Genomic DNA, 20,444 nt, shown 5'->3' on the forward strand with positions numbered 1-20,444 from the left:
GCCGAGGAGGAGGAGAACATGGCGGCCGCGGAGAGCGGCTGAAATGCTTGTTCTTCAGGCCAGGCGAGCGGGACGCTGACGCGGTTCGCCGAGCCCTGTTCTCCGACGGCTGGACAGCGACTCTGCGCGCCTCGGCCGCCTGTTTGCCGTTGCTCCCTCGAGCAGAGTCAGTGCCAGGTTCGTTCTGCATCCCCCTACGGGGGGACCCCTGCTCCGGAGGAGGGGGCCGGAGAGCCGCGGCGGCGGCGGCGGCCGCCTGGGCCCCGGGAGCTGGGCGCCTGGCTCGAGGAGCAGCGGAGGCCGCGGCGGCGCCGCCACGGTGAACGCGGCCCAGAGGCGGCGGCGGCAGGTGAGTGGCGGGCGGCGGGCGCGGAGCCTCCGGGTGGGTGCAGCTGTCACGAGCCGCGCGGCCGCCGAGGCCCTAGGGGGCGGGGAGCAGCTGGCGCCCCTCCGCCCCCTGCTCGCCTTTCTCTCCGTTCCGTCTCCCCCTCCCACTTTCCCCGAGTTCCCCTCTTGGCCTGGCGCGGCTGGAGGGGGCGGAGGTCGCAGCTGTCACGGGCACCAGCTGGGGGCTGCTCCCCGCTGAAGGAAATCGCTGCTGCAGCGACTTCTCTCCGCCTCTTTTCCAGTTGCCCTAGTTAGCGCGGAGAGGGCGAGCATCCGCGGAGGGTGCGCGAGGCTGCGCGGCCGCCGGCCGGGTGTGGGGAGCGGGCGCCCGGAGCCGCCGCCGAGAGGGGGAGCCGGAAGTCGGCGCCGGCGCCCCTCTGCCCCGACGAGCGCCGTGACCTTGGCCAGCAGGCTAACCTCTCCGAGTCTTGTTTGCCCGGACCGCGAAATGGGGGTGATCGTGGCATGCCTTTCCGCCAGCGCAGCCTTCGACGGCGCTTCTGTTTAACCCGGTGCACTTGCATTTTCCCCTCCTTCGGGGAAGGGCTTTGAAGGTAGCGTTGGGAGGGATGAGTGAGATTTTCTGTTGCTGCTGGGATTTGGTCCCATTCCTGGGATTTGGCCGCAGGGACCGCGGAAGGGAAGCAAACATGTTGAGTAGACGATTGGAAGGTGGGGCAGGTTAGTGGTCAGCGACAATTGGAGTCGCTCTATAGTCTCTTGGAAAAGCCATGGGGAAATCGGACACCGGGGTCCTTGTTTGTAATACCCAGCTGTGTGGCTTTTTCTTTTTTCTTTTTTTAAAAGCAGTCACTCTCATGGGCTAGACGCTGCCTAGTCTGAGCAGAGGGAGCCAGAGGAGTTGACCATACTGCCTGTGTGTTTGTGTGTGTGTGTGTGTGTGAGAGAGACACACACAGACACATGTACAGGCCATGGTGCTGTGGTCAGAGACTTTGGTAGGAAGGAAAACTTTAAACTGGAGGATCTCTTGGCTTTCATGCTTGGCTCTCTTCGTTCATCGTAGAGGCGTTGAAGAGGCAGGTGTCCTTGTGAAGAAGGTGACTTATTTTTTCTTTTGAGATGGTGAGTTTTTAATGTCGAGTGTGATGTTGGCGAATGAAGGGTTCTTGAGTGAACTGCAGTCCCAGCACCCTCGGTGGATGCCCAGAAGAGTCTCTGTGGCAATTGTTTGCTAGGTCTGGTGCTTACACTTAGTGGTTAAGAAATCTTCAAGTGTCCGTGTAAAACATTACTGCCCTGAAGGTTAGATTATATTGTATAGTTGAAAGGATGGATCTCGAGGGTTAAATTTGTTTGAGGTTTGTCTCTTCTGGAATGGTTGGAGGTTAGACTCAAAAAACCAAAAAGTTGGCCAAAGGGGCCTCTCAGCTTCTTTCACAGAAGCTATGATGTAGTAGGAAGAGGGTCGGATTTCTTCATCTTGAGAATAACGTGAAAAGAAAGTATTTGCTTGGGTCTTTTTGGTCTTGAACCAGAAATAGTTGGGGGTTAAATAGTGAGGTTTGATTCAGCTTAGTAAACAGGCATTCCTTGAACTGTTTGTCATAAACTAGGTAAAATGGAAGTGTTTCTGTTTTATCGCCTATACTTTGTGGAAAGGTCTAATTTGGTTTTGTGAACTAATGTCTAAAATGTTTTCTCTCCATTTCTTACTTAAAAGACTTTATGTTTTGGAAACAGTGGGCCAAAAAGGAGTTCTGAATGGTTTGGAGAGAAAATAGAGAGCTCCTGTTTTGATTTTTTGTAGATGCTTTGCACTATTTATTACATTTACTTAACCTACACTGAAGTTTGATCTATAATGTGTAAAACTTGAATTTTACATAGTTTATAGTAAATCTCTTCCTTATTTCTCTGTGACAGAATCTATAGGATTGTGTCTATTAAATTGCTTTTTGTGTGGTTTAAACCAAGGGAGTATTTTGGATGTGCCTTTTTGGGTAAGTGGTTTTATTGGAAAAAAAGAAAGTGCTTGATAGAACTAATGGTGATTGTTCCACTTAAACTGGGATTATATAGACAATGCTTTTTCCTCTCTGATTCTGCCAACATTTGTTTTTCTTTCTCCCTCAATTCCAGGGTTTCATTTCTAGAAATCTGGGCTGGAAACAGAAGCAGCAGTTTGTATAATCCCGAGAATTTGCTTATGCCAGGAAGCTGTAAGGGTAACATGAAGTGGGTGTGATATAAAGATACTGCTACTACTTAAGACATTTAACTGTTGAGAGAGTGTAAGGTCAAACTTTAATTTTTGTTGAATTTCCTGTTTTCTATGTATGTGTTAATCTTTTAGTGGGCAGGGGATTGGGTTGCTATGGTAGTGACTGATGTATATTGTGAAAGTGTTGGCAAAACTTCATGCTTTTACTCTATAGAGAAGGGTGGTAAACAAGCCTAAATAATTTAAAGATGTTGTTCCCAGAATGGAATGTTCTCTGAATGTCCTCTTGATCCTGCTAATCCAGTGAGCAGTCCTCACTAGGACTAAATGTTAAGTAAATGATAAGGGTTGTGTAGAGGTGCTGAAAGGTAGAGTGGGGGAGAGAAGGTATTGAACTCGCCTTAAAAATCATTTCTCTGTTGGACTGTGATTTTTAACTGTTTTTCAAGGACATTTTAGTTTTCACTGCTTGGTTTTCATTCATTTTACATACTCTCTCTTAGAGAAGTACTACCTCTCTACTTTAGTTTGTCTTTTTTGACTATATTGTTTAAATGGTACATTGTATATCTTATGGATTTGGGTGGCCTTAACCGTATGACTTAACATAGCTTTCATTTTAGGACAGGTGTGGGAAGTCAATACAAGCACCCAACACTGAGTAGAATTCCCTAAGAAATAGAGTATAGGAGATCCCAGGATGCTCATTATTGTCTTGGCAGTGATTTTTGCCTTCTAAATACATAATCACAGAAATTCTCAAAGGGCCACGAACTGCTTTCTTGGCCGAGGTCCCAAAGTGTTGTGGTGGGTTCCATTTTACATTACCTGCGAATACTGGATGCTGTGGTGGTTGTGGGATTGGATGAAATCCCTGTGTTTTAGGAGTTGGATAACTGAGCACTATATTTGATCTGGGCTGCAGAACCATACAAATTTCTACCCCACTTATATAACTTTCCTGTCCATTTGGAAATACTATGGACTGTAGGAAAGGACCTTTTTAAAATTGCTTTTCCCCTAGATTAACCAGTAACTTAGTCCTTGGTCCTTGGCCACTAAGGATTTTTTTCTTACCATTGGAGGTGAGGTCTAGTCATTTAAAATCTTTGGTTCTGGCTTGGCGCCTATAGCTCAATGGGCTAAGGCACCAGCCACATACACCTAAGGTGGCGGGTTCGAATCCCCAGCCCGCACCCGCCAAACAACAATGACGGCTGCAACCAAAAAATAGCCGGGTGTTGTGGCGGGCGCCTGTGGTCCCAGCTACTTGGGAGGCGGAGGCAGGAGACTCGCTTGAGCCCAGGAGTTGGAGGTTGCTGTGAGCTGTAATGCCATGGCACTCTACCCAGGGGGACAGCTTGAGGCTCTGTCTCAAAAAAAAAAAAAATCTTTGGTTCTCCCTTTATATTTTAGTTTTAGACATTATGCCTTTTTCTCAATGTATGGTGTTGGAGGTCATAAAATGGCCTAGTGGCAAGTAGGTACCATTCTTGGTTGCTTATTTAGGAGGTGGTATTTTTTCTATAGCTTAGTTCTGAAAAATGTTTTGTGGGTGTATATGTATATGTATTTGGATTAGATAGTATAGATTATATTTCTTCAGCATATATGGCTGAATAAGGTAAATTATTACAAAACACACCATTATGTAAGTCCAATTTCATAAGTCAAATACAGTGAATTGTTGTGTCAGTACATCCTCCCCTATCATCTCATCTACAGAATAGTTTTTTGAGATTCCTTGAAGTGATAGGCTGTTAGAAAAATTTAGTATAGTTATCATATTTAAAAGATAAGTAGTTTTTTCCAAAATAGAAGCTATAGTCACTCAAGTGAAAGACTTGAAATTAATCTATCACCTTAGATATATCTTGTTCTTATTTTCTCAGTTTTTTTTTTTTTTTTAAGATAGTCTCTCACTTTGTTGCCCTAATTAGAGTGCTGTGGTGCCATAGCTTATAGCAACCTCAACTCTTGGGCTCAAGAGATCCTCTTGCCTCAGTCTCCCACATAACTGGGACTACAGGTGCCTGATACAAAGGCTTGGCTATTTTTAGATACTGGTTATTTTTAGAAATGGGGTCTGGCTGTGGCTCAGGCTGGTCTCAAACTCCTGAGTTCATGCAGTCCACCTGCCTCTGCCTCCCAGAATGCTAGGATTACAAGTGTGAGCCACCAGGCCCAGACCCTCCAAATATTAATTTTAGTGTGTGGAGGACAGGGATGTTTGGCTTTACTGAGTAACTCTGGACCTGACAGGAACATATAGATCAGACTCATAAAAATAGGTACAAGGACAGAGGTGGAATTCACCTGTTAACAGAACCAGAAATTTAATAAACTCTGGATTATCCAATTTTTCCAGAATGATATTTCATTTTTGCCCCTTTGGCTTATAATTTTGAGGCAATTTTGAAACTTTTTAAATGGAGCTTTAATTTTACACTGGCAGAGGGTGGGGACCTGGTCTTCCAGATAGTTGATGTAACCTTGGGCTGTTTAATCATACTAAACTTCAGGTTTTTTTGTATTAAAAATTTAAATAATGTACTTACCCTCCTGTTGTGATCTTTAACTTTTTGTATTAAGTAAGATAATGTAACATATGATTGGGAGTATTAACATATCAATAGCTAGCTAAAATGGGCACTTCATTAGCTAATCTATCAACAAATTTTCTCATTCTTTGTAATTTCTGAGATTTTTCCTTTTATTTCTGTTAAAAATAAAAGGAAAACAATCTGGTCCTTCTGTCGCTTTGTGCAAGGAGTAATGGGAGTCACATTGAGTCTGTAGGCCTGAGTTTCTTTATCATTAAATGAGCATAGTGGTCTGATTTCACACTTCATCTTGTGCTAAAATTTTATGATTTGTAGGTTTATGGCTGTTTGCCTGCATGCATTTGCCTCTCTAATTCATTCTACATATAAATGCTGAAGAAATTTCTTTCTAAAATGTTTTTAGATGTTAATTGTTTTTAGTGGAGGCTCTTTGTGGGCAAATTTATTGAATGTAAATCGTTTAAACTGATTTTATTTTAATTTTCCATTCTGGAAAATTTGCTGCAGATGGTATATATGCAAAAATGCTTTATAAACTTTAAAGGGCAACACAGGTGAAGAAAGTATTATAATACTGTAGATATCTTCTTTGATTTACATGTTTCATTTTCTTTATTTAGATTTTATTTCCTTATCCTTTATGTTCTCTTGACCTTCAGAAAGCTGGTGTGCTTTCCAGAAAGCTTAATTTTTTATCACTCTCTTATCATCAGTTACTGTTTGTTCTAATGTAATAATTTCCCTTCCTTTCCTTCCTTTCCTTCCTTTCCCTTCCCCCTTCCTGTTTCTTACCCTCTTCCCTCTTTCCTTTCCCTCTTTCCTTCCTCTTCCCTTTCCTCTTCTTCTTCCCTTTAAAATCCCTTTTCTTCCTGCCTACCTTCCTTCAGAGAGGTTCTTTTTTTAGTATATATTGAATTGATTTTCCTGATTAGATTGGAAAATGCTTGAGATGGCACAAACCACATTTGGAGTAAAGGAGCCTTAATGGTCATTTAGTACAGTCTCCTTAATACTATAGATGAGAAAACTAAGTCTAGGCAAATGTATTTGGCCTGGGGCTTCTTCTTTTTTTTAATTGAGACAGAGTCTCACTTTGTTGTCCTGGGTAGAGTGCTATCGTGTCACAGCTCACAGCAACGTCTAACTCTTGGGCTTAAGTGATTCTCTTGCCTCAGCCTCCCAGACTATAGGACTATAGGCGCCCACCACAATGCCTGGCTATTTTTTGGTTGTAGTTGTTGTCATTGTTGTTTGGCAGGCCTGGGCTGGATTCGAATCCACCAGCTCCTGGTGTATGTGGCTGACCCCACCTAGCTGTTGAGCTACAGGGGCTTCTTTTTGAGAGTTACTTTTTATATTTGAAAGTTATTACAAAGATATTTTAAATTTTAAGAATTCTAGGAGTATTTTTATTTTTTGATGAAAAGTTGACTCTCAAATTTTGTAAAGAGGCACTAAACAGGAATTAATAAAGACCATTCTCTCAAAAACTACAAAAGAGCCTGGAAAGAAATGTTTGCTTTTCTTGTAAGGTCTTCCTTTAGAGTTAGTAAATGTTTGAGTGCTATCTTTGAGCCAAGTACTGTGCTAGCCCTACATATTACATTTTATTAATGAGGAAACAAGGCTAAGTGAAGTTGAGTGACTAGTGTAAGAGTGACAGCTTGTAGGTGTTACAGAGGCATTGGAGTGCAAGTCTTCGGACTGGAAATCACATTCATACCTTTAAATTGGCTTCCCTCCAAGGACTGGCCACATTCTAGCCTCCTTTTCCTTTCTGGACTTTCTTTCTATTTCATACCTGTGCTGTGGAGACTTGCATTCTCATTCCTTTCTTTTTCTTTTCTTTTCTTTTGTTGAGATAGAATCTCACTCTGTTGCCCCAGGCTAGAGTCCCATAACATCACTGCTCTAAGTAACTGCAAACTCTGGGCTCAAGAGATCCTTTTGCCTCAGCCTCCCAAGTAGCTGGGACAACAGGTGCCTGCCACAAGGCCCAGCTAGGTTTTCTATTTTTAGTAGAGATGGGATCTCACTCTTGCTCAGGCTGGTCTCAAACACCTGAGCTAAAGCCTCCCAGAGTGCTAGGATTACAGTTGTGAGCCACCATGCCTAGCCCAGTCTCATTCCTTTCTGATGACCCAGGATCCCTGTATACCAGTCACTTAATGAAAGTGTCACTTTAAGATTCTCATGCTGTTTCTGGTCTTACCTTTGTACTTTAGTATGTTGATTCTTTGGTGCTTCTGTCCAGATAAGCTTATCTTTGAATGTTTGGTTTTGAATTCTTAGCAATAAAACTCTGTCTCTCAAGTTTTGTTAGTATTTAAATACCTAAAGCTTAGGATTTTTTTTCCATTTGTAACAGATTCCTTGGTCATTCCCTGTGTTTCCACTTGTATTTTGAATGGTTGATCTTATTCTGATAGCTTTAATATAATTGCATCTTAAAATTTCAGTTTGCCTATATGGTTAAAATATTTATATATTTTTATCTAGCACAGATTTGATTGTTTAGGAGGAGATATTCTATTGTGAGTGCAAGTATATGTACAGAAAGATACCACACTATATTTGACTACATAGTTGAAGGATGAAATGTCCTTGAATTTTGAAAGTGGCTATATGTGTATAAGTGGCTATATGTGTAACTTACTTTCAAAAGTTTCTTGGAAGGAAATCAGGGAAAAGGTGTTTGTTCTGCAAAATCTAAGTCATAACACCCTCCCTATTTTAAATGGTACAAGTAGTTTGTAATTGAATTTTTAAGTAGGCATTCAGTCATTCATTCAAGATATAGTTATGTGAGTACTTTGTTCAAAGTGCTGTGCTGTTGAAAGATAGGGAAATTAACTGATAAGATATAGATCCTGTTCTTACAGAGATTATGACCATAAGACAAACAAACAAATACCTGTAATACTAATTAAATGTGATGAGAGCAATGAGAAAGGTACTGAAATAGAACTTTGAGGATTCAGGAAGAAAGAGCAGTTACAATATTTTCATTTGAGAGAGTTCTGGGCAAGTTTCATGGTGGTAGACAAAGGCATTGTAGGTGATGTATGATTTCTGTAAGGTGGGGTGAGGTGAACAGTGTATTCAGAAAGATTAAATAGCAAAGATGAAAGACAGAAAAGCTTGGAATTATTCAGGGAGTAATAAAGGGGGAAAGGGCAAAGAGGAGTGGGGCATCCACTGAAGTGGGAGAGGGAAGCAGATATTCTAGATGCAGAAGCAAGACTTTGAAGCATTTTAGTGGAGGGAGGTGGTGGCAGTATGTAGTAAGTATGTAGAGCTGGATGTAAATGAAAAATGTCAATTTTCCAAATTTATGTGTATCTCTTCTTGGCAGGTTTTATACCTCAAATTTTACATTTTCTTCGTTTTTGAAATGATTCCATATGTAAGGCTTACCACACTGAGAACTTATTCACTCGTTTTTATATATATTTAAAAACATATCGTGTGTGTGTGTGTGTGTGTGTTTTTTTTTTTTTCCTTAGAGATAGAGGCTTACTATTACCAGCCTGGAGTGCAGTGGCTTGATCATTGCAACCACCAAATCCTGAACTCAAGCAATACTCCCACCTTGGCCTCTCACTAAAGTGTGGGGCATATAAAGGTGTAAGCCATCATACCCGGTCCCCATCAGTTTTTTAAAAAATATTTTAATCCCCCAGTGATTTTTAGATGTTGATTTGAATTTATGAAATACATAAATTAATTCTGGGCCAGTCAGCACTGCAGTGTTCCAGCGTTCCTCCAGTGTCATTCTGCACTCTTTGTCAGGTGTACTTTCATGCCTTCTAAATGTGCCTTTATTTTGTTCTTTGTATACTTTTATCTATTTTATCTAGATCTTAAAACATTGCCTTTTTTTTTAAAGCTGTAGCTATTCTTTAAACCAGTGGTTTTCTAATGCCACAGCCCTTTAATACAGTTCCTGTGGGTCACGACCCATAGGTTGAGAACCACTGCTTTAAACAATGTTAGCATTTGGCATTCTTTAAGGTGATTACAGTGGGCTTAGGCTGGTTTTTGCAGGGAGAAAAATATCTCCTTGTATAATTGTGTCTGAGTGTATAAAGTGATTGGAAGCCCATGGTTCCCATTTATAGTTCATGATTTATTTTACTGATTTAATTATGCTCTACCATGTTCCAAAAAGGATTTAGGGCAGGATGTATTATGAAGAGTATTGGTCCTTGTTCTAGCCCTGTCCATCATTTGACCGAAGCACCCAGCCAGCATTACACTGAGGGAATAGAGTTAAGACGACTGGTGTCACAAAATGTGCTGTGGTGTGTCTTTTGACAAACTGATGGTAATTCAGAGATGGAGACAATATAATTGGAGTACCTTCAAAGATAAGACCTTTGAAGTCTGATGGCATACGCAGGAAATTCTTTTTCCGTACCACACATTTTTAGAGCCAGTGGTCTCTAAAGTAGAGTTTAACATTAAGTTGTCTGGGAAGTGGAGGAAATATTAGAAATCTATGTGGAAGCTTCTTTACTTTCCGTCTGTTGTGATGTATGAAGTTTATTGGAGCTTGGGTAATTGGAGTTCTGGATTTACTATTTTAAATAGTAAATGCTTAATACTACTTTATATTTCCATAGTAGAGAGTCACTATACAGAACTTTTGTGTACTATTTCATAGAGATTAACTGGTCTGACTTAGGGATACTTATTCATTTTTCTCTCACAAAAAGATGGTTGTCCCAAATCTGCTAACCTTCTCTAGGATATATGGCTGAGAGTGGTATGTTACTTAGCAAGTACATGTAAACACACTTATTTTATTCCCTCCTTTGAGATAATGGTAAATTCTTAACAATGAGTCAAAAAGTAACTGCCTTTCAGAATAAAACAAAGTTTAATACTGGGGAGAAAGTATATTGAAATTGAAAAAAAAAAAGAAAATGGATATTTGCAGTTATTTCCATTATTATTGGATTTAGTTGCTGAAAAATGATGTGTGTTAGGAGCTTTTAAAATGTATACATTTGGAACTTGGAGACAGAATTTTCTAACCTGTATAAAATCCTTGCAATAAGAGGTGTTTTAGTGATTTTGAGCCCATCTGCTAAAAATACAAAAAGGCAGTACCATTAGTTTATAAGAACACCTGAGTGCTATTAAGAAATATGAAAATGTACTAGCTGAATATTAGCAAAAACCTTTGCATAAACAGTGAGTAGATTTGAAAATTGAGTATCATGTTTTATTTGGAGCAGCCAATACTGGAGTTCTTCTTTTTGTCTTATTTATCTTTGTAAAGTATGGTTTTTAGCTATGATAACCATTAAAGCCAAACAAAATTGCTATTTATTATAACAATTAATTGAATTTAGAGAACACTTTCAAATTGCTATTTATGAAGTTTGAATGCAAGTTTTTTTTGTTTGTTTGTTTTTTGCAGTTTTTTGCAGTTTTTGGCCGGGGTTGGGTTTGAACCCACCACCTCTGGTATATGGGGCTGGCACCCTACTCCTTGAGCCACAGGTGCCTACAAATGCAAGATTTTAAAATAACAAACTATGGTTAATTATATCACTGTCACCAAAAGAGTGATGCTAATACCAAGCAATATTTATTAGGAAAAGCACAAAGTTATGTCCTCAGTAAGTAAAATGAATGGTTAAAAATGTGTTTACTTGTTACAACTATCTTTTTAATTTCTATTTTTGCATATGCTTTATAGGCTGCATAATTTATGTTTGGTATGCAATGTACATAAATTACACGTTTATATATATATATAACTCCTTCTTCAAAAACTTTTAAAGTATGGGATATCTGATAAACTTGGTTGTCACTATTCTCTAACAAGTGTTCTTAACCTGGGGTTCATGGAATAACAGCCTCTGGATAGGCTTTCGGGGGGGTCTGTAAACATTTTGAAATTATATGTAAAATTTTGTTGAGTCGGTGCCTGTCTCTGGAGAGAGTCCATAGCTTTCACCAGATTTTTGAAAGGTCCATGACCTCCTCCAAAGATTAAGAATCTCTATTGTTGAGTACTGGGACCTCAATAACTCCATTCATCAATTTGTACCCTCTTGCCAAGTTTAATGGATATATCTGATGTCATTACTCAAGCCTGTAGTATGACTGGATGTGCAGTCTGTTTTTCCATTTTGCAACAGATGTTTGTGATTGCAATGCCTTTGGCCTTTACAGGTGTTTGAGCTCCATTTGTTGCACAACGACCTGGCCCCTTCGTTATTTGGCTGCTTTTACATCTATCATTTCCCACCTCTAGTCCCCCTGTCACCCCATGTCCAATAAAAAAGACCCTACTATTGTATGAGTGTGGGGATGGGAATGTATGTGAATATAAGTACAGAAGAACTCAGTTTCCATTGAAGTATAAGGAGGCCCTGCTGGGTAGGCTAGGATTCACAGTTGCTGTGCTTTTAAACTCTCCTTTAGCATCTGAATCTCAGCTTTCTAGAATCCTTAGGGTCTGCTTTGATAATACATACTAAAAACACTTTGCAAGTTCTCTCAACTCTTTAGATCTATTCTTTTTTCTCCTTGCTGAAATAATTCTAATTTAAGCCTAAATATTGAGGTAGTATCCAGAGTGCTCCCATTGTCCCCCATGAGTTCCTCCTTCAGTCTGTCCTAAATTTTGTTTTAGAATCATCTTGCTAATTTTTACTTTTGAGGTGTTCCTTTGCTCAGAAGCCTTCAGTGGTTTTTCATTACTGTAAAGCCTGGCATTTAAAGCTTTCTAGTGTCTGGCAGCAACCTGCTTTTCTGGTGGTATCCCCTAATAAAATGTTTGTTTGAAATAAAATTGTTAGTTTACTGTCCCCTAAAAATCCCATGGGATTTTCTATTTCTATTCATTTTTATATTTCTTTCCCATAAGTGTTCTTTATTTTAGTGGATGCCTCTTGAAATCCTACCTATCCTTTAAAGTTCAACTCAGATTTCATCTTGCTTGTTAAGTGTTCAGACTATAGAAGTAATCTGTTCCTTCTATGAACTCTCAAGATTTACTTGCCTTGTTATACATTTGATACTTTATATATACCGTCTTGTACTGTGTAAAATTTTTGGCTTTCATGTGTTCTATTTGCCTTGTTCGGGTATGAGAACGGCAAAGGGGATCATGTATTTTGTCCTCTGTGATACCTTATACACATTATACCTTATACACATTATAATAGGTATTAAAATATTTGACAAGTCATATTAGACTTGAATCATAATAAATCTTGTGTGTGTTTTAGTATGTGTATGCACAAGCGTGTGTGTATGTGTGCCTAGAATGTTGACAGGTAATATTCTAGGGATTTTTCTTGACTGGTTTCAGAGTATTTGAGGAATTGGATTGGAAATCAGATATTGCTTGGAGAATAAGTTGTTTTACAACATAAGAAGCTGGTTGTGAAAAGATACATTTGAAAGTCTGGAGTACCCTGGTAAGTCATTGTTCTCCAGTGCAGAGCTCTACCTGTCATGGGTATCAGAAAACTTTGTTTTCCTTGCTCTTTCCTTAGCAGTGCTAGAGACACTCAAGGAATCCTGAGGATTACCACATGTCTGTTTTAATTTTTCAACATATTCTTCACAACAAAATAAACGTTTTTATTAAATCCTTCTTGTTTAAATGATAATATGGGCCACCACAAAGTTATTATCTTAGACTTCTTGCCCTTCAAGAAATTTATAATCTTGAGCTCAGGCAGTCCACCTGCCTTGCTACTTCAGAGGCTGAGGCAAGAGGATCGCTTGAGCCCAAGAGTTTAAGGTTGCTGTGAGCTATGATGCCATGGCACTCAACCCTGGGCCACTGAGTGAGACTCAAGAAATAAAGAAGTTTATAATCCCTATAAGGAGTCTCATTTGGTTTAAATTATACATGAATTGAAAAATAACATAAAACAATACAAAAATGTCACATGAGAGTATATAATTTAGTAACTAGTTGAGATATATGGAAATTCCTCTAGTACTTACCATTTCTAGCACTCAAGTGAAAGGTATTATCATGTATACTTGTCTCTTTTTTTACATGTAGCCTTTCCTTTTAACTATTGTAAACTATAGAAGAGAGAGACTATTTATTATCTGGTTTGTACCATAGTGTTTTCATAGTAGTCTACCCATAGTATACATACACAGGTTTGTTACTTATGATGCTAAGTGCCTAGCCTGATCTGGGTGGCCTTCCCAGAGGAACTAGATTAGAGTTAGATATGTAGGATTTGGAATGATACTTATAGTGTAGTCCCATGGAACATGAAAAAAAGTTGAAATAATAGGGTAATTTTGGTTTACTATCTGGAATGTGAAACTCCTCCTTAGTTAAGTTCAAAGTGGCTTTGGCCCTAAATTGACCTACATCACTTCCTCTTCTGGACTATTGGCTAAAAGTCATCATAGAGCACTTCTTAAGGGACTAGGATATGTGGGCAAGAATATGAATATTTAGCTTAATATATTTTTGCCTTGGCTTAGCATATTGATTTTCTTTAGCGATAATCACCAAAATTGGTAGGCCCTGCTTGGAGTCAGTGAAGAAAAGAGAAATTACTTTTTGTGTCACATTTTTTTTTTTTTTATTATTAAATTCACCTGTGAAAAGAACTTGTAAGTGTGAATGGTAGACTTTTGAGACAAAGGAAAATTGTACTAATGTGTACTTCAGGGGTATTATACATTGTTTTACTTTGCTACAATCTTTAGAGGGGAGATTTGAAACAGAATGTGAATATTTGGCCTCAGTATAATTAATCCGGAACTTTCCTATGTATACTGTTTGTCTGGTAAGATTATAGGATGAAAAAAGTGAGATTGAGTGTAAAAGGTCTTTAGAGACTGTTGGAGGTATTCTGCTGTCTGAGGATTTAATAACATTTCTCTTCAGCATCTCTAAGGTCTTTTTTCCCGTTTTGTCAACATATTGCTAATTAATTAAAACCCATTTTCTTTATTTTTTTGTTTCCCTTTCTAATGCTTGGTTTGGTAAGTACTGTTGGGTAGTGGTTAAAATGATGGCCAAGTGTGTAGAGCTAGGAAGTCTAGTTCTTTATCCATGAGGCTTATTTTTTCTCTAGTTTTATATCTAAAGTCATCAATCCTGAACTTTTTAGACTTTAGGCTTTTTGTCTATATTCCAGTATATTTTTCCTTTTTAAATTAAAAAATAAACCATGTCATATATGATGACATTCCAATAGCAAGTTCAAGTAAATGGAGTATATAAAGGTGAAAGTCTCTGTAGTGAATTATATGATGACTGTTAATTTAGGCTGTTCATTAAGCCCCTCCCCCATTAAAATTTTTGTTATGAGGTTGCAGTATCCTTCCCCTTGGCTAAGGGATGGGCATTTGACTCAGGCTTGGTCTGTCATAATCCTCTATTCCCTTGGACACAGTGATTGCCACGTCACTGAAGCAGGTTCAGAGCCCTTCCCCGAGACTGAAAAACATGTTGTATGAGGGACAGGCTCATCCTATTGGCGTGCTAAGCTGAGTGAAAATTGAGGATGCCACGAAGGAAACCTTTTTGCCATAGGAAAGAATGAGGTCAACATAACAGAGTAAGCTGACTGAGACGGGTTACTATTGTGTCTTAAACACATCATCTCTCACATTTTTGCATGCATGAACATGAGGAGCCATTGGAACCTCTGGATCTAGTCGTACCTTAAATTGGATCTGCTGAGTATTTCCCAGTTAAATGAGATAATTGCCCAATTTGTTTATGCTGGTTAGAAGTGGGTTACTCTCTTTTGGAATTGAAAGAGTCCTGACTAATCCAGACCTCTGTTGGCACATCTCTCTTGCCTATCACATACCTATGTGGGTTGCACACTTGCACGCACACGTAGGCATGCAAATAGGGTCATTCTTGATGAGTTGGTGTAGACTTTTTAAACTTAATGGCATGGGAATCTTTCTCTGTCAGAATATGAAGGACACATTTTATCTTTTTAATGGCTGTATAGTATTGCATTGGTTGTAGAATCTGTAATTTATTTAACCATCTTTCTTTCTGATGGATATTTAGGTATCTACTTTTTCACTGTTGCAAACTGTGTGTCAGTGAACAAGAACAGTTTGTTCTTGTTTTGCATATATATGACAACATATCCTGTAATTATTGGGTATGCCCATTTAAAAAGTTGATGTCTTTTCAAATTGTTACCTCAAAGGCTTTATCAATCTATACTGCTACCAATAGTGTATAATAGTTAACTGCTCCCCCCACCCCTGCCTTTGTCAACTTTGTATATTATCAGTCATTTCTACTTGGGTCTATCTGATGGGTGAAAATGGTATATTGTAACTTTTAGTTCTCTGACTAGTGATAATGTTGCTGATTTTATCAAACGTTTTTTCTAGATTGTAGTTTTTCCCCTAAGTTTCTCTTATTTATGTTTGTCCACTTTCTTATGGGGATGCTTGTCTTTTTTATTTAATTGCTTCCTAGCTGTAATATGCACATTAAACTAGGAAAGGCCTTGGTAGACAGCTGACCCTGCTACTTAGTTATTTCAGAAAGAAAGATGTGAGATCTGCTACTATAAAAATCACATTTTTTTTTTTTGCAGATATCTCTGGATGTTTAATTGGCTTATATTTAATAGCCCTGTATACCTGCCCGATTGATTTAGTTAATTGAAGGACACATATCTCAATTGGATGCTCGATGGCTACTTTATCCAGATAATTTTATGGCTGAGCTGAATGTTGGGAATTTCTTTCATTGAGAATTTTCTGGATCAAAATCAAAATGTTCACATTGAATGATATGTAGAGCTCTGGGACTTGATTGACCATTTGACTATTGGTGCAGACTCAGGACTATTTTCAGAGGAAAAATTTGGCCTTTTACTTTGTAAATTCACTGCCAGGGAGGTGGATTGGCTGTCTACTTACACATCTTTGGTGGTTAGGTTTCTTAATTTTTATAAGGAAATATTAACATGACTACATTTGATCAACTATAAAATATATATAGTACCTATAATTGGCAGTATGGAATAGATTTACTATAGCAAGTATGTATCCACTTACTTTGAAGCCTGATTTTTATCAAAAACCTAGTAGAAAGAGCATTCTATTTTTTATTTATTTATTTATTTATTTTTCTTTTTTTTATTGAACGGTAACTATGTACATTAATGCACTTCTAGGGTACAGTGTGGGGTTTTCACATGCAATCTGAAATACTTCCATCAACTGGTCAACACAGCCTTCATGTCATTTTCTCAGTTATTGCTCTAAAACATTCACACTCTACTCTTAGAAAGATTCACCTGTACCCCTATAAGGTAGACCTCAGAAGTAATCCCTCAGAAAGAGCATTCTTTGACAGTTGCTTTACAACACATTCAGTCCATTGCTTTAGACAGTTGTTTTACTTGGATCAAACTAGAATACTGGAGAGAGTTATGTATGGTGATTACATTGTTTTAGACTGGGGTAGAATCTGCAGTTGCTTTTGCAAAATTGTTCTTTAGTGTAATGCAATGACTGTTTATTGAGGGTTATTAAAACAAACAGCTTTATGAAATTTAGTGCTCTTATTTTAGAATTCTTGTGAGGATATGATCTCCTTTATCTCCGTGCCCTTGTTGATACCACTGTTAGTGCCACTACAATACCACTACTACTGTAGTAGCTGACCTGGAGGACTAAGACTAAACCTCAAATGAGCTAATATTTTTATTATTTAGTTAATTATTTAGAGGTTAGATCTCACTTTGTTACCAAGACTAGAGCTCAACTTTATGGATGAGGGACTATATAATGGTTAGGAGTATGTGCTCTGGAGCTGGATTTTTTTTTTTTTCTTTGCTAGGGCTGGGGTTGAACCCACCACCTCCGGCATATGGGGCCGGTGCCCTACTCTTTTGAGCCACAGGCGCTGCCCGAGCTGGATTTGTTAAGCTTGAGTTCTGGCTTTGTTACTTCTTCATCGTGTGTTAGTTAACCTCTTTGTGCTTCAGTTTTTTCATCGATAAAGTGGGCAAGGTAATTGTACCTACTTCTACAAGATGATTGTGAGAATTTCGTGAGTTTATACATGTAAAATTCTTAGACACATAAAGTAAAATGAGCTGCTGTTTAAAATTTTTTTTAATTGATGCATAATTGTATATATTTATGGGATGCATGGGATATTTTGATATATGCATATAATATGTAATGATCAAATCAGTGTATTTAGGATATCCATCACCTTGAACATTTATCATTTCTTTTTGTTGGGAACATTTCAAATCTATTGTTTTTAATCATCATCCTTATTATTAGAACCCATGTAGTAATTTATCTTTTTGAGGTTTTGATACCAGGAAAAAAGCTGTGTTTCCTTTGACCAGATGATTTGCTTGTATTGTGCAGTCATCGTGACTTGTAACTAGTGGTTATTTCTCTCTTGGAAGGGGAGCTCAGAGTTAAAAGTGTGGCCTTCCCTTACAACTGTATAGGACCTTGCGACATGGCTTGTGTGGTAAACTTCTCTCTGACTTTATCTTGTTTTCCTCCCTCATTTTCTCTGTGCCCAATTTCTTCACTTCTTTCTTTTTAATTCTAATGTACCTGTGAGCTGTCTCAAATCCTTTTTGGAATAATATGGAAATAGGCATGTACTCTTCCTTATAGCAAGTGCCCATATTGAAATTTCAGATTAACTTGCATTTAATTTACTTAAGATGGGTACTTCTTGATGACAGAGAGGTGCTGTAATTTTCATTAAGATATCTCAAATCATGTCATAGATGGAATACTTCTGGGAAGGTTCCTGTTGACAGCTGATCTTACTGATGATGTGGGTTTTCTTTTAAGCTTCAATTACAAACATGTTGCTTCCTGACTTTTTTTTTCTTTGACTTTTGCGCCAGCCATCTCTTATGTAGATGGGGGGTATATTATTTTAAAAATTTGTATTGTGGTGGACGCCTATAGTCCCAGCTACTCAGGAGGCTGAGGCAAGAGAATCCCCTAAGCCTAGGAGTTGGAGGTTGTGTGAGCTGTGATACCACAGCACTCTACCAAGGGTGACATGGTGAGATTCTGGCTCAAAAAAAAAAAAAAATTTGTGAAACTGTACTCTTTAAAAATACTGTTCAGAATAATTCTTTGTTTATATCAGGTTGTAGCATAGGCAGAATAGAAGCTATATGTGTTGTTATTGCCTTTCTTTTAAAAACTCGAACATTACTTTATTGATTAAGAATGGAAAAAAAATAAGAAATGTTCCAAAGCCCAAAACATTCTTGAATATTCTGGTTGTGTCATTAGCATAGTCATTTCCTAAACAGATGTACATGGGGGCCAATATTACCTTTTTGGGGGATAATTTAAAAAAAAAACTTCAAAATATCAGTCTTGGTTGAAAGGTCTTAAAATTTTTATAGATTCTCTGGGTGGCACCTGTGGCTCAGTGGGTAAGGTGGTGGCCCCATATACTGAGGTGATGGGTTCAAGCCTGGCCCTGACCAAACTGCAACAAAAAAATAGCCAGGCATTGTGGTGGGCACCTGTAGTCCCAGCTACTTGTGAGGCTGAGGCAGGAGAATCTCCTAAGCCCAGGAGTTGGAGGTTCCTGTGAGCTGTGATGCCACAGCACTCACCGAGGGCGATAAAGTGAGACTGTCTCTACAAAAAAACCCACAAAAATTATAGATTCTCTGTTTCTTCTTCTTTGCATTTGTAATTTATCTTTTGAAGAATGTGGGTGATGTGGCCAGTAGCATTTCCTGCATTCTGGATTTCAGTTTAGTTTAACATGTTGTTCTGCCCCTCTATGTATCCTGCAAGCTGGTAGTTTAAAGTAGGAGCTTTAATTTTAAAGTTTTAATTTTTGAGGAGAGAGAGGGCAAAACAACTTTATAGATGGTAGTATGGGCCACACAAATGGTTGTCTTTTTGTGATGTTGGTAGTTGTTGGTATTGCTACTGGTCTTTGATTTTTAATTCTAAAGCGAGCACTGTGATGTCTAGATGAAAATGGGGAGGCCTTGTCTGGAAACGATAGAGTCTGTTCTGTACAGATAAAACTCATGGTAACCATTTGAGAATGAAGCAATGTAGTGTGGAATCAAGAAGATCTAGGTTTCAGTCTTAGCTCCCCTGTGTTTGATCTTGCATAATTAATAATAACATCAGCAGCAGCAGTGATAGCAGCAGCCACCATTCACTTAGTGCTTATTTTACACCAGATGATGTGCTAAGTGCCTTACAGACCTCCTGTAATCTAATCATCTTAAGTAACCTGTAAGCCATACATTATCGTCTTTATTTTGCAGTTCATAAAGGTTAAGTAAAGTATCCAATTGCAAAGAAGTAGTGAAACAGGGATTCACTACTGGACTCCAGTTTTGTGTTCTTAATCTCTTTGTTCTTTCATATCTGTAAAAATGGGTGTACATCTAGCTGCCTTATATACCTTGCAGGGCTAATGAGATATTGCTTGTGAAAATGCTTGCAAAAATAGGTATTTAAATGAGAGTGTGCTGGGTTGGCAGTTGACAAGGAGAGGTAGACAGTGGAGGCTTTGCCCATGACTAACTGGTGGTGAAAAGTTTGGTTGAAAAGAACCTTCTAGTCAATTTCTAATGACTGTTTCTGACTACCATTGCTGTTGCAGTATTACAGAGCTTCCTTCTCTTGTTAAAATTGAGAGTGATAGAGATTTTATAGGTGATAAATATCTTATGTCAGAGGTCACTTGAAGAGTCCCTGAATGAACAGTGATATCTTGGTTTTATTCCATGGACAACATAGATAGGCTTAGTTAGTATAGATAAGTTTAAATGAGAGAAAGAGTATAGTTATAGTTCAGTTGTTTTTATGAAAGGACAAATACTTATTAAAAGTAGAGGAAATTTTAAGTAAATTGTATTAATAACAATATTTTCTTTCTTTAGCAGGGTGTTGGGTATATTATACATTAAACTTATTTTTAGTATTTTTTATAAAAAATAACTGTTTTATAATTAATAAAACTATCAAAGTAGTGACTACTATTTGCATATGTAAGAGACTGAGAAAGAAGGTGCTAGGCTATACCTTTAGATTTAACCATTAACAATTGATTGTTGATGGGAAGCTGTTAGTGGGTAATGTGGTTGAGAAGGAAGGGTCTGTGGCCATCTGCAGGCTCAGTGGCAGATTGAAGATGACGTCTGCCTGAGGTGTCCATACAGAGTATAGGAAGGTGCATTTTATTTTTGCTAAACTTCGGTAATGTATTTATCAGAAAGCCCTATGGCCTGGATCAGGACCTAGATATGTTTTCTTAGTACTTTGCTTCTTTTTTTTTTTTTTTT

The 20,444-nt window shown here is 38.5% G+C and overlaps 1 protein-coding gene across 1 annotated transcript in view; it reads left to right on the plus strand.

Annotated features, from left to right (window-relative positions):
- The first annotated feature begins 11 nt into the window (after positions 1 to 11).
- Positions 12 to 20,444, plus strand: part of LOC111724355 (nuclear receptor coactivator 1-like) — a 186,194-nt gene continuing 165,761 nt past the window's right edge. The window contains exon 1 of the mRNA XM_023511817.1: positions 12 to 349. The gene's annotated coding sequence lies outside the window, so the exon portion shown is untranslated. The remainder of the gene's footprint in view (positions 350 to 20,444) is intronic.

Source organism: Otolemur garnettii, unplaced genomic scaffold, assembly GCF_000181295.1.
Source record: "Otolemur garnettii isolate 467f Iridium unplaced genomic scaffold, OtoGar3 scaffold00022, whole genome shotgun sequence".
NCBI lineage: Eukaryota > Metazoa > Chordata > Mammalia > Primates > Galagidae > Otolemur > Otolemur garnettii.